Source organism: Dama dama, chromosome 23 (genome assembly GCF_033118175.1).
Source record: "Dama dama isolate Ldn47 chromosome 23, ASM3311817v1, whole genome shotgun sequence".
Taxonomy (NCBI): Eukaryota; Metazoa; Chordata; class Mammalia; order Artiodactyla; family Cervidae; genus Dama; species Dama dama.
Window position 1 is genome coordinate 30,101,527 of NC_083703.1, and position 14,916 is coordinate 30,116,442.

The following is a 14,916-nucleotide window of genomic DNA, read 5'->3' on the forward strand; positions in this document are numbered from 1 at the left end:
TGCCTGCATAGATCAGTATTTACCACGTTAGCTCTTTGTTTTACACTATACATCCATATCACTAATTATATTATATACTTTCCAAGTATTAAGAATTCCCCAGTTTGGGTTTCCCTGGTGGCTCAGTGGTACGGAATCCGCCTACCAAGGCAGGGGACACAGGTTCAATCCCTGATTCTGGAAGATCCCACAGGCTTTGGGCCAACTAAGCCCACGTACCACAACTACTGAACTTATGCTCTAGAGCCCAACAGCTCCAACTAAGCCCACGTGCCGCACACTGAAGCCCACGAGCCCTGAGCCCGTGCTCTGCACCAGAGAAGCTGCCGCAACGACAAGCCTGTGCAGCAACAAAGACCCAACACAGCCAAAAACAAACGAACAAATATTTTTAAAAAGAAATCACTATTTTGCCAAACCAAAAGGGAATACAACCCATAAGGCTGACTTGGAAAAATATACTCATAAATCTAAAGGACACATGTTGAATTTATGAATGTTCAGAAAACAGAACATTGCTGTTATATAGCTATTTAACAATCTGAAGAGATACAGTGGCTTTTTACCCTTGAGGAAAAATTTTGAAACGACCTACCAGATTAAATAATATTATCTAACAAAAGTAATTTCCTTACACATTCATTATTTTAACTAAATTAAGTACTGATAGCATTATGAATTTACAATCATTAAAAGTCAGTCCCACTGACATTCTACTTTTCAAAAATTTTTATTATAGTTGATTCACAATGTCAAGTTAGTTTCTGCTATACAGTAAAGTAAATCAGTTATACATATACATACAGCCACTCTTTCTTAGATTCTTTTCGCAGTATTAAGTAGAGGTCCCTGTCCTATACAGCAGGTATTACTTATCATAGTAATAATAACTTATTAGTTATTTATCTTATATACAGTAGTGTGCATACTCACTGATGTTCTTATTTAATGCCTGATTATAAAACAAAGATACAAAGTACCCTAGATGAACAACTCTGTCTTTAATCTAGTTTTATTTTGCCTCATTCTCACTTTTTAAAATAAGTTCTGTTTCCACCTCACTAGCTAAAACCAAATTTTGTTTTCTCTTAAAATGGTTCACTGCTGGTGAACTCAGTGGCTTGAAATGATGGGATGTTACTTATTTCCTCATTACATCTGTTACTGACCATTTCCTTTACAATTAATCCAAACAACACATTCTGTCAAAGGGCACAGATCCAAGCATCAAAAATGCCAGGTCCTGGTCCCAGCTCAGCCACCGCCAGGCTCTGTGGTTCAGACAAGGATCATGTCCCTAGTGGTCAGTTTCCTCACCTATGAGCCCCAGACCAGGAGACCAGAGATTCTCACCAATCAGGACAGACACACACACACACACACACACACACACACACACACTCTGCACCAGGCAACACAGTCACGCTCAAACACAAACAGGCCTTTCTAAGCCACTCCATCTAAGCCACTCCCTACTCCCCCAAAGGGGAAATGTGAGAACTATTTTTGCCCATCTTTAGGTATGCATGCGAAGTCGCTTCAGTCTGACTTTTCGAGACCCCAGGGACTGTAGCTGGCCAGGCTCCTCTGTCCAAGCAAGAATATGGCAGTGGGTTGCCATGCCTTCATCCCGGGGATCTTCCCCACCCAGGGATCGAACCCATGTCTCCGGTGCTCCCATACTGCAGGTGGATTCTTTACTGCTGAGCCACCAGGAAGCCCTATTTTTTAGGCATAATACAAAATAATAGGGTGACTCTTCGGAAGATCTGTGACCAGACGAAATCCAGATTAAAGTTTGTATCTGAAATGCAGCCCCTCACTGCTTGTACGCCCAGACTCTCCAAGCTTGGAGGCGACCAGGCAGAGTTAAGAAAGCAAACCAGTTAAGACAAGCACAGCACTCCTCTCTCAGCATTCCCTCTCTCGGCATTCCCTATAATAAAGAGCACTACGGATTAATAACAATTAATAACAGTTGCTCTAAAGAGGCCTTCCATCCGGACCTCCTCTGTCATCTGAAACGACTGATTCACCATCAGTAATTTGACATCAGAAATTTACAATAAACTAGTCCATGCTCATTCTTCCCAAAAGCGCAGAAGATCTCCAAGTGCTGATGGTGGAGTTTCTGGATTGTTCCTGGCTCAGCCAGGATGCTGTGATTGAAAAAGGAAATACATCAGTCAGCGCTCGGCTTGCCAGCTGTCAGCCAGATCACAGTATTCACATCGATCACAGCCCCAACGAATGACGGTTCTACTCTTGACACCGCAAAGCTGTGCCAACCACTGGCTGGACTAGCCCCTTCCTGTTCTTCCTGCTGCGAACCTGTAGGATGCGACCCAGGCCACCAGCCTGGCCCCACAGTTAAGCCGCAACGTAAATTTCAGGGTGAAAACTTAGGAGGTCACCTTGTCATTGTGTGTGTGCTCAGTTGCTAAGTCGTGTCTGACTCTTTCCAACCCCATGAACTGTAGCCTGCCAGGCTCCTCTGTCCATGGGATTTCCCAGGCAAGAATACTGTAGTGGGTTGCCATCTCCTTCTCCAGGGAATCTTCCCGACCCAGAGATCAAACCCGCATCTCCTGCATTGCAGGCAGATTCTTTACTCCTTGAGTCACTTGAGAAGCCCAACCTTGTTATTACTGCATCTCAAACACACTCAGAAACCAACAGTTTCATGGCTAAAAATGCTGTCCCAATGTTCTCATTATCAAAGAAAAAAATGTTAAAGCAGGAAGCCTGCATTAAGAATTGATATTCCTCCCATGGGACTGTCTTCAAATACAAATGAGGTGAGGTCAGGTCACTCACCAGAAGCTTCTCTAAACCCCTGACCGTGTCTGTCACTCCCTACCCAGGTGTATTTCTCACACCTCATCTCCTGCATCTCTCTCCAGACCCTACTCCCCACCCTCCAGTCCCACTGGCCTCCTTTCATTGCTTACCTAGTTTGTGTTCATGCCAATTCCCTCCACCACAACTCATCTCCATCGCAAATCTCTCATAACCACTGGCTCATCCTTTAATCTCCACTCATACACCATCTGCCCAGATCACCCTATCTAAGCTGGGTCCTTCCACCATTTGTCTCTGTCCTAAGTTTGCATCCTGCCCCCTAACCCCCACCTGGAACTGTTCAATTTACTGCTGGGAACACGTTTTTTGATCATCTCCCATCTAGGTTCGGTTCCCCCGGTAGCCCAGCAGTAACAATCTGCCTGCAATGCAGGAGACCCTGGTTTGATTCCTGGCTTGGGAAGATCCCCTGGAGAAGGGATAGGCTACCCACTCCAGTATTCTTGGACTTCCCAGGTGGCTCAGAAGTAAAGAATCTGCCTGCAATGTGGGAGACCTGGGTTTGACTCCTGGGTTGGGAAGATACCCTGGAGAAGGGAATGGCAACCCCCTCCAGTAGTCTTGTCTAAAGAACTCCACGGACAGAGGAGCCTGGTAGGCTACTGTCCTTAGGGTTGCCAAGAATTGGACACAACTGAGTGACACACTGTCACCCATGTAGGTATTCGGGCTTCCCAGGTAGCTCAGTGGAAAGAATCTGCCTGCTAATGCAGAAGATGCAGGACACATAGTTTCAATCCCTGGGTTGGGAAGACCCTCTGGAGTAGGAATGACAACCCACTCCAGTATTCTTGACATAAAAATTCCATGGACAGAGGAGCCTGGTGGGCTACAGTCCATGGGGTTGTAAAGAGTCGGGCACGATTGAGAAACTTGAGCATAAACGCACTGTTCTAAACGGCATGAAATTAGCAGGAACATAATCAAAGCTCCTGCCTTCGTCAAGTCTATCTTCTCTATTGTGGCAATGATTTCAGAGTATATCCTAAATGCTCCCACATTTCATGATTATGGGGATGCAATAATAATAACACTTCTTATGTCTTACTTAGAATCTGTGATACCATCCAAGCCCAATCTATCACATTAAAGACAAGGACAAAGCCCAGAAATAATTAAATTCAAAGACTGGTTTCAATTATAAAAGGAAGAAATCAACAGGTATACTTGGAGTACATTTCTTAGCCTCCAAAATGCTCAACTCATAAAAGCTGACTAAAGTCAAATTAGAATGTTTCCAAATTTAATGATGAAAGCTTTAAGGGTGCCCCCAAGTAGAATAGTCTCAACTGTTTTAAGCAGAGAATAGAAGAGTCTTTTAATTTAGTAAAATAATATAAAGACAAGCAATAAAGTGATTTCCTATCACAGTTTATACTTCAGAGTCAGGTATGCCTTTGTAAACAGTCTTGGGAGAGATTGCAAACATTAACAGTTACTAATTTATTAACTAAAGCCACAGAACTGTATGTTCAATTGGAACTATCAAAGTAACAATGTTCATATCTTTAAGATGATAAGTAGTGAATGCAAAACTGCTAATTTCCTGCTTTGTGAGTGCTTAGCTGCTTCTGTAGACATCTTAATAATCACTTAATTATATCACAAGGAACATAAAACCAAGAAATAACAGGATGAAATCCTCCACTTTCAAGAAAACAGACCATCAGCATATTTGGATTCCTGTCCAAAGAGAAAGGATAAAAGCCACCGCTTTTTTTTATCATTGTTGTGTCAGTTACACAACAATGAGTAAACAGGCTTCCTAAATCCAGGTGTTAGCAGGGAGCTCATCCCCAGATGTGAACTGCCCTTTGCAGCTCCGTGTACACACTTCAACTTCCAGCCATACAACTGTAAAGAGAAATACACAACACACTGCTAACAAAAGGACTTAGATAAAATAACTGACAGGTTAATGATATGCTAATTTCCAGGATATTTCTCAACTACTAAGGAGCTGTACTATCACCACAGGACAAAATCCTTTAATCATTTTACTTAGATAAGAATCTGTGTTTGCTTGAGGTGTAGCAGAAATGAGGAAAAGTAAATTGCGTCCTATCTATAAAGTTCCACTGCCAATAATTTGCTTGAATAAGCCCTGAATAAAGTTTCTCTAATAAATCAATTAATTGTTATCCAAGGAAAGAGGGAAAGTTCTGAGGTTAAAAACAGACATAGAAAAGTTACATTAATCTGACAAATAAATAAAAACTTAAAGGAGGGAAAGGGATCTTAGTTACCACTCCAACTATAAAAACTGGAATTTTCACATACAAGGTAACCTGTGAGGGGAAAAGACTTAACAGACACACTTATTTCACTATTAAAAAAAAAGAAAAACTCCCCTCACCCAGGTTTTGGAAGCAATGTGATCCTAGAAAATTTGGAAAATCAGAATAGTATACAGAAAACAAAATATCATCCATGAATGCATCACTAAACACATCCATATTTTGATATATTTTCTTTTCATTTAATACATATGTCTTTTCATTAATTTTTAGCAAAATGAGGGTCATACTAAGTAGACAATTTACCACATTTGTAAGCATTCCATCTGTGATAAAATACTTTTAAAATATGGTTGCATAATATGGCATTAAACAGGTTCACTTTTCCTTCTTCTTATTCAAAAAGAAAGGTAATTTAATGAATTTTAACATTAACAGAGTAAGAAAAGACCATTGTCATGGTGTCAGAATCCACACTGCACCATCCATAATTCCCTGAAAAGATTATTTCAATACTCCCACCTTAACCAGCTATGTATCTGCATGAGATCAGATTTTCTGCATATACTTCAACTGAAACAACCTACAACAGACTGAATGCAGAAGCAGATATGAGAACTGAGTTATTTTCTATTATAGCTGGTTATGAAATAGATTTGCAAAAAGGTAAAACAATGCCAGTAGCCTCAGTATTGTTTCAATTTTGCAGAACAGTTATGCTCCATTTTTTTTCTGTTTTGGAAACATTTTTCAATACAAATGATCTTTTCCTAAACTGTAATGGGTTTATAGTTATTTTGTCATTTTTAAGTGAAATTTTTCAACTTTCTCAATTTTAATTCCTAACAATAAATAATCAACAGATATTACAACAGGCAAAGGTCTTTGAGGGGCCACAAGTAAAGGGTTGGCCAAAAGTTTAGGTCGTGTTACATTTCATAAGATGGTACGGGAAAACACCCTGGAACTTTTTGGCTAACCAACTGCTTTGTAACAGTGTAAAGGGGTCCTGAGATCCAAAAGTTTGAGAGCCACTAAGCTGGAGAATAAAGGGTCTCCTTAAACAAATAAACTTATGCATTATTTTGTTTGCTTATAACAAACTTCTACTCAAAATGAAACTTCTCCAAGACCTTTGATAGATGAGTAGTGTCTTTGTTGAATGGAATCCTTCCTCTTCTGGCCCACATTTAGTTTCTAAATAATCAGGTCCCCAAATACTTAATGTATTTCAACATTCTGTTACCAAACACTTTTTTAAAGCAGATATTGCAAGGAAAACAGGACTCTGGGAAATCAGAGATATAGATCTCTGACCACAACTACCTCTCCACTTGTTGTTTAAAAAAAAACAAAAAGAATAAATTATCGAGACATCTGGGGTAAGAGCAGAGTGATTCAGATGATGGTACCTGATACACACTTATCTTCACAGTTACCATCATCTGTTTTTACTTCCTCCTACCAAACTATACAAGCGATTCTGTCAACTCTGCAGAGTCAGTGACACATGCTCCCTCCCGACCACCAGGACCAGAACTCAATGGAAATAAGAAAATACCGACTTAGTGCCTGTCACAACTTTACTTTCTGATCAACAACACTCCAGTCAAAAAGTCCAAAACTGTTATATCATTATAGATATTCCTAGCATCTCCAGAAGAGGAATTCTTCTCTACCCTTGTCCTGTTTTTCCAAAACATATGGTCTCTACAAAGGAACCAGTCACAGTTGTTGTTTTTTTTTTTTTTAAATCAGGTTGAAAATAAAAAACTATTTCATTAAAATACATATTTACTGGGACTTCCCTGGCAGTCCAGAGGCTAAGACTCCATGCTTCCACTCCAGGAGGCATAGGTTCAATCCCTGGTTGGAGAACTAAGATTCCCACATGCCCATGGCATGGCGAAAATGTTAATTAATTTTAAAAAGTAATTAATTAAAAAAACATTTATTTCAGGTGTAGCAGGTGCCCAGCTCACCAATACTGAGGATAAAGCAGTGAACAAAACCAAGTCCGTGCTCTCATAAGGCTCACATTCTAAGAGGTAAAGCAGGCCCTTAACAGAGGAGACATGATAGGCGCTGGGTTTGAACAAGCAAAGCCCAGGAGGCCCTGAGAACAGGAAGATCATCCGGATGAAATACAGACCCAGGGTGACCCCTTCACAGCCACATGGAGGCACAGACCTCAAATACAAGATGGATCAGAAGAAAAGAGAGGGAGCTCAAGACAATTCAGTTCAGTCACTCAGTCGTGTCTGACTCTTTGCAACCCCATGAACTGTAGCACGCCAAGCCTCCCTGTCCATCACCAACTCCTGCAGTCCACCGAAACCCGTGTCCATTGAATCGGTGATGCCACCCAACCATCTCATCCTCTGTCGATCCCTTCTCCTCCTGCCCTCCATCTTTCCCAGCATCAGGGTCTTTTCCAATGAGTCAGCTCTTCGCATCAGGTGGCCAAAGTATTGGAGTTTCAGCTTCAACATCAGTCCTTCCAATGCACACCCAGGACTGATCTCCTTTAGGATGGACTGGTTGGATCTCCTTGCAGTCCAAGGGACTCTCAAGAGTCTTCTCCAACACCACAGTTCAAAAGCATCAGTTCTTCGGTGCTCAGCTTTCTTCACAGTCCAACTCTCACATCCATACATGACCACTGGAAAAACCATAGCCTTGACTAGACGAAACTTTGTTGGCAAAGTAATCTCTGCTTTTTAATATGCTGTCTAGGTTGGTCATAACTTTCCTTCCAAGGAGTAAGCATCCTTTAATTTCATGGCTGCAATCCAGCATAGCAAAACCAGAGATCCAAACTCACCTGGGGGCACAGTGGAGCCATTTGCCAAAATGGATGCTCTAGGATAAACAAGGTTGATCAGAGAGAAGAGCAAGACACACGGTGCTTAGAGGCCCGTAAAGTGCACGTGTGAACATGTACAATAAAGGAAGCACTGGACATGGTGCTTGAGCTCGGGAGTCAGATATAGCCCAGGTGTGTAGATTTGGGAGCCCCAAATCCACAAGCAACTGAGGCTAAGGAAACCGCTCGTATTACTCATAGGGTGACAAAGGTGCCCTCCAAAACCCCCAAATACCAAAGGGAAGACAAAGAAGAGGAGACTGCAAAGGAGACCCAAGGGGAGGATCCAGAAAGAGAAGAGAAGGCAGGAGAGAGCGAGGTCTCAGCAGTTCAGGGATGTGAAAATGTTTCAGAAAGCAGGATGTTCTCAGGGGTGGCCACTAATGTAGCTACCAAGAAACACGAACTTCTAAACCACCTTCCTTGGTTAAAGAAAAAGAATTCATCTATGAATGAAAGCTTTCAAAAGCTAAGCCATTATTACTCAAGATGGCATGTATTGATTGCTATTGAAAATTTTTGGTTTTGTACATTTTTATTTTTATTTTTATCATTTTGGCTACACCATGTGGCAGGCAAGATCTTGGTTCCCTGACCAGTAATCAATCCCAGGCCCCATGCATTGGTGTGGTGTGTGTGTGTGTGTGTGTGAGATCTGTTTGTCTACATCAGCATTACCTTGTCAGCAAATATCTGCACACATCTAGGCGAGACAGGAGTGTGAGTAGTAGGTAGCAAAACAAGTCAAAAACACTGTGGAAATTATGATACCACAATGAAGGACAGCATTTAAATCCCCTTGGGTCATTAGACAGGTACGAACAGAGACTGAAAATACTGCTTTCACAATGGACACCCAAAAAACCACCCCCCACCAAGGAATAGGCAGCAAGTTAAAACCAAGGCCTATCAGAGTGTCTTGCTGTTTTCACAAGTTTGTGCATCTTATAACCACAACCATCAAGGAGAAAGTGGAGATGAGAAGCAAAACAATTACAAAGCAAATGAAATTTTGCTAAAATGAAGCACTTCAACACACACATCAGTCCTGTAATTTTCATTGGAGAGTCACATTGTACTGGAAGTGGAGATCTTCAAAGAAGAAGCACAATTTAATCACCAGGAGCCCAGGCACTGGATGAAACATGGATAAAATAATGGAGACAAAACTTACTGAATGCTGAAAGATATTTTTAAAAGGTGACCAAAGGGCAACTCATCCAGAGTTTGATAAGAGATGCTGGGGCATTTGAAGAAATTGTTTGGGGAAAAAAATTAGTTTACAACTGCAAGACAGCCTCTTACAGAGCTCTCTCCCTGGCAAAGACATGACATCCCAAACTGTAACAAGACGTGACTTTTTATTTAGTCTTGTATATGTCTGATGTTTTGTTAAACCCACTAGTTCAAGTTCACACATCTGAAGGACTATTCAATGACTCAGGGGAAGATCTCAAGGTTTACTATGACCTCAGATGTTCACATATTTATGCTTTCATCATGAACATTCAACATTTTAAAAGCCATCCTTTAGGAAGATAAAGTTTGCCCAGAAAATCACCCCACACATGTTACCTATTCAAGGCATAAGCGACCACACGTTATAGAGGGTATATGTTAATCTCTTCAGAATCATTCAGGCTCCTCGTTCAAGGCAACAGATGAAAAGACCACAACAGGAACACACCTCCCAACAGTAATGCTTTTTTCTAGCAATAAAAGCAAGGCACCCAGAACAAGAATTTACCACCACCACCACCTCTCCCCCACCAAGAAGCTCTCTTGCTGGAAATTTTAAAAATGAGAATTAAAGTTCAAAGGGAGTCTCTGCAGCAACTTCAAAAAGCAGGGAAGTTTGCATACCCATCTCTATGTGCAACTGCATGACTTCATCTGGCATAGAAACGAGTGCAAACAATGAAAAACAAACCGTCCGACGCTGGACCCTGGTACCAGTTACCGACCTTCCAGACGGAACACACTGTCTCCAGCAGCACATGTGCAGAAAAACATCCGCAGAGCTTACAAGTAAATACCCTCTATACAGGCTAATTGAAACCTATCAATGAAAGCAAACATTTCCCCCTAAGAATCAGCTCCCTCAATAAGTGGTATAAACATACACACACACATACATACACACTGGGATCACTCACACACACACACACACACACACACACACAAATGCACTGTGATCTCCCCAGGTCTGCATGTGCACCATCCCCAGCCTGACATTCACACACCTTGATCACCCTTGATTGATCTTTCCAACTACTTATAATCCCCTTCCCAACTAGAGGCAGATTCCCTGGTGGCTCAGTGGTGAAGAATCCACCTACCAATGCAGGAGGGCTTGTGTTTGATCCTTGGGTTGGGAAGATCCCCTGGAGAAGGAAATGGCAACTCACTCCAGTATTCTTGCCTTGCCTGGGAAATCCCATGGGCAGAGGAGGCTGGCGGGCGACAGTCCAGAAGGTTGCAAAGAGTCAGACACGACTCAGTGACTCAACAACAACAACCCCAACTAAAGGAGGTGGAATTCTAACATTCTCTGTAACCCCTACAGAGATGCTAACAATCTCTGTAGCATCCAGGCTTTGAGATAATGCAAACATATACTTTTAATTATCTTAATTCATGACATTACAGCCCACTCATAAAATATGCTGGGATGTTTCTATTTTGGGGGGAAGCGTTTAAAACAGTGGGGGGAAAAAACATCAGGGGAGGAGGGTCTTGAGCACTAGTCCCCATTTCATACAAATAACTGAGTGACCTCTGGGCTGAATGGTCTGTCCCTCTAAAACCAAGAAAGTTTCCTTCTAGTGCTAGATTGCTGATACTAAATTAGTAGGAAATACCAAGTCCAGATCAAGACAAAGAGCATGACACAACAACCGCAGAGGCGTGATCGAGACATAATATCCCATGAGCTGACCTCAGCTCTGATCCACAGTCCATGTCAACTCCTACACCAAGCCCGCCCTCCAAGAGCTGCAGACTCTCCCAGGCAAGCAGCCCCATCTCATTCTGTGCCCTACAGCAGGGAAGGACCCCAGAGAGACAAGTTTCAGGGAAAACCCTGAAAACTATTTACAAACAATGCTGTCTGACTCCCACTGGGCCCACCTGAATTCCTTCCAAGTGTATCACTCTGGGCACATGATGCTGAAAACAAACAAGAAGGCACAGTTAACCTGCTCTTCAAGCTCCTACTTTCCTAGCCCATCCCTCCCAAAACACAGGAAGCACTGCAGAGTTCTCGATGTGATGAGTGCCACAGACCCGGGAGATGCCGAAGCATTCTACTCTACGATGCCTGTAAAAAAATCAGTATGGTTTAGTACAACACACACACACACACACACACACATTTCACAAAACAGTACTGATCCTTAATACAGGCAAACGTTTCCTACTGTATGTTTTAAAATGCTGACTATAACCCACAGTATAAAAGACAGATCCGTCAACAGACAGATGTATTAACAAAATACAGTGGATACATACAATGGAATACTATTTAGCTTTAAAAAGGAGTGAAATTCTGACTCATGCTACAACATGGATGAACCCTGAAAACGTTATGTTAAGTGAGGTAAAAACAAGCCACAAGATGACGAATATTGTGTGATCCCACACAGTATACGAAACACCTAGAGTCATCATTTTCACAAAGACAGAAAAGAGAGGGTGGGTACCAAGGCAGACAGAGGGGGAACAGGGAGTTAGTGTTTAATGAGGACAGGGTTTCCATTTGGGGAAGCTGAAGACAGTTCTGGAGATGGATGATAGTGACGGTTGTACATCAATGTGAATGTGCTGAATGCCACTGAACTAGTTATTCTCTCGAAAATGGTTAAAATGGTAAATTTTATTTGTATATTTTATCACAGTAAGAAACAGGAGTGGGCCACCTGGGGACCAACAATTCGAGATGGGCCTATGAAGACGGGAGCAGGGAGTCTCCTGGAACTGAGCTCCAGGTACATAGTGTCAGAAAACAGTTAAAGGCCAAGGGCATAGGATTAGGCCTGGCCTTGAAGTCACTGGCCTTTCATTCAGTTTAATTCATGAAAATGAAACGCTAACCTGATCCTATTTGGCCTCCCAAGATCCCGACTTCATGCCAAGATATTGTTGTTGTTGAGTCGCCCAGTCATGTCCGATTCTTTGCAACTCCATGGACTGCAGCACACCAGGCTTCCCTGTCCCTCACCATCTCCCCAAGTTTGCCCAAGTTCATGTCCATTGCTTCAGTGATGCCATCCAGCCATCTCAACCTCTGACGCCCTCTTCTCCTTCTTCCCTCAATCTTTCCCAGCATCAGGGACTTTTCTAATGAGTCAGTTGTTCTCATCAGATGATCAAAGTACTGGAGCTTCAGTTTCAGTATCAGTCCTCCCAATGAGTATTCTCAGAGTTGATTTCCTGTAAGACTGACTGGTTTGATCTTGCTGTCCAAGGGACTCTCAGGGGTCTTCTCCAGCACCACAGTTTGAACGCATCAGTTCTTTGGTGCTCAGCCTTCTTTACATGCCAAGATGGAAGCTCAAATCATGTATTCTGCAGAACACGTTTCCCAAATGTTTCCCTCTGTGGCTTACGGAGAAGAAAGACCGTTCGGTTATCCTTGGTAATTGCGACCTAGCGCCCTCTTATCCCCTGCTGCTCTGCAAGTAGGAGAAGCCATCTCCCCTACTGGAAGGACACCTGGCAGTCCAGCAAAGCCCCACATGTGAGAACAAAGCAGTGTCTCTGTGCTGGAAAGCCTGGTTTCATGGACTTTCTCTTCCAGTGGTGGGGCGAGGGACCAGCAAGAAATCAGTGAGCAGACAAGGTATCTGCAACGTGTCTGGGAAGGAGGGCAAGTGGGCAGGTGAGCGGCTGCAGGTCAGGGGCTGGCTCTGGAAAGGGTGACGGAGAGGCTCAAGACCTGGGATGAGCTTTCCAGATGGCAGCTCTGGAGAGCCCGTCCAGCCCCGGGCAAGCGTGAGCTTGGCTTGTGTAGGAAAAACAGAAAAGAGGCCAGTGTGGCTGGAACACACAGAAGAGGAAAGTGGCTGGAAACTAGGTCAGGGAGGCGGCAAGGCGAGGCCAGCTTCTGGTCGACTCTCTCACTTGTGGGAGCGGCTGATGTAGGTCTCAGAGTTCCATCCCACTGAACATGGTGGGACTCAACTGGCCTGAAAGATGTTAAAAACCGCCTCCCCCTGCCCCCAGCCTGATAAAGTCATCAAGAGGTCCCAGGGGATGTCTAACTTGGGCTTCCTCTGCAGGGGCCCACAGCCGTGGTAGTTTTATTTGTTTTTTGTTTTATTTATTTTGGCTGTGCGTGTCTTCATTGTGGCATGTCTTTAGTTGCTAGATCGAGTTCCCTGACCACGGATTGAACTCAGGCCCCCTGCATTAATTAGGAGCACACAGACTTAGCCACTGGACCACCTGGGAAGTCCCATCACAGTAGTTTATAAATCAAAGCCCAGGTAAGGAGATAGGCTGTGGGGAGTTGAGGCTGATTGATCAAGATTGTGTAGGATGCTTTCCAGGGCTGACAGCTTCAGTTCAGGCATTCTGCTGCTGTAGTCTTGGTGACAGCAGATAAAACTCCAGACACGTTAAAATAAAACCCATCTCCAACCAAAGAACCTATTATCAACATCCTGTTTGCTGCAAGTAACCCAAAGGATTCAGGTTTTCTAAGCCACTCCCAATTTTAAATATTCTTCTTTGTCAACCCCAGAAATGCATGCATGGTTCTCACACAACTTCCTCTGCTCATGATCGGAGGAAAGATGGTAACCATACCTCTAGGAGATGGATAACAGTTCCAAAAACAGCACCAGAGTACTCAGCTTTATGTTATTATCAATACCCACATTTTTTAACATTGAACTGAATGCTAACTATATTATATGCAGGCACTCTGCAAGTGTACTCACTGTGTTCTTGTAAAACTCCATAAAGTGTGTACTATTATTATCCCCATTTTACTGATAAAGCTCAATAATAAACTGCAGGCCCAGAAGGTGGAACCAAGCAGTGTGATTGAGCGCCTCCGAATTCACATGACTTCTCTATTTAAAGAAACTGGACAGAGAAAAATATACATGAGACGGCAGTTAACCAGGCAGAGAGGGGAGGACACGTCCTTTTCCACTTAACTAATAAGATGATCTAGGTCTTATTTAAGATCCAGAGTTAGGACTCTTTGGAGAAATGTATATAACCCAGAACCAAACAGACTACATGGAAAGGATTTGCTATTCATTAACCACAAGTAACATGAAATGCAGAACCGTGGAATGCACCAGAGAGCTCACACAACAGAAAGCAAGCTCACCTTCCTGGGCAAGCAACCACCTACCAGCCCATGGCCCTTTTCCATTTTAATAACCTTTCATCTAGGGGCGATCACAAGCTGGCAGCACAGCTCTGTTTATTTTTTTAAAAAGGGGTCACAGAATTCGTGGCCTGACATGGCACCCCACCCAACTTGTAAAGATAGGGTGGGTGGAGATGCAGGAAGAAGACAGGCCCCACCCAACCAACCGGCACATTTACTCGCCAACATCAGCTGTGGGAAGGATGGGGAGAAGTTTGCAGAGGAAGTAATTAACCAACAGAAGCCAAGGAGAGGAAGACACACAGACACACAGGACCCTTCCACTCACTGGAAGGGTATTTCCACACTGCAGTGGGACCCTCTGCAGTGTATCACAAAGCTGGTTCTTCTCAGGTTCCAAGGCCTGGGGATACAAACTAAAGTGCAGGTCAACACTTTCCCCTTAAAGGCTCTGTTCTGTTGCTGCTGCTGCTGTTGTTGTGTATGCGCATGTGTCTGGCTATGTTTCAGGGCAAGTCCTTTGCAGAGTGGGATTTGCAAGTCCTTTGCAAGTCCTTTCAAGCTCAGGAAATGTGGGATCAAGTAAACATTACTTTCAGAAGAAA

The 14,916-nt window shown here is 43.1% G+C and overlaps 1 protein-coding gene across 2 annotated transcripts in view; it reads right to left on the reverse strand.

Annotated features, from left to right (window-relative positions):
• FAM107B (family with sequence similarity 107 member B) overlaps window positions 1-14,916 on the reverse strand; it is a 205,001-nt gene that overhangs the window by 37,779 nt on the left and 152,306 nt on the right. The gene's annotated exons all lie outside the window — the stretch shown is intronic.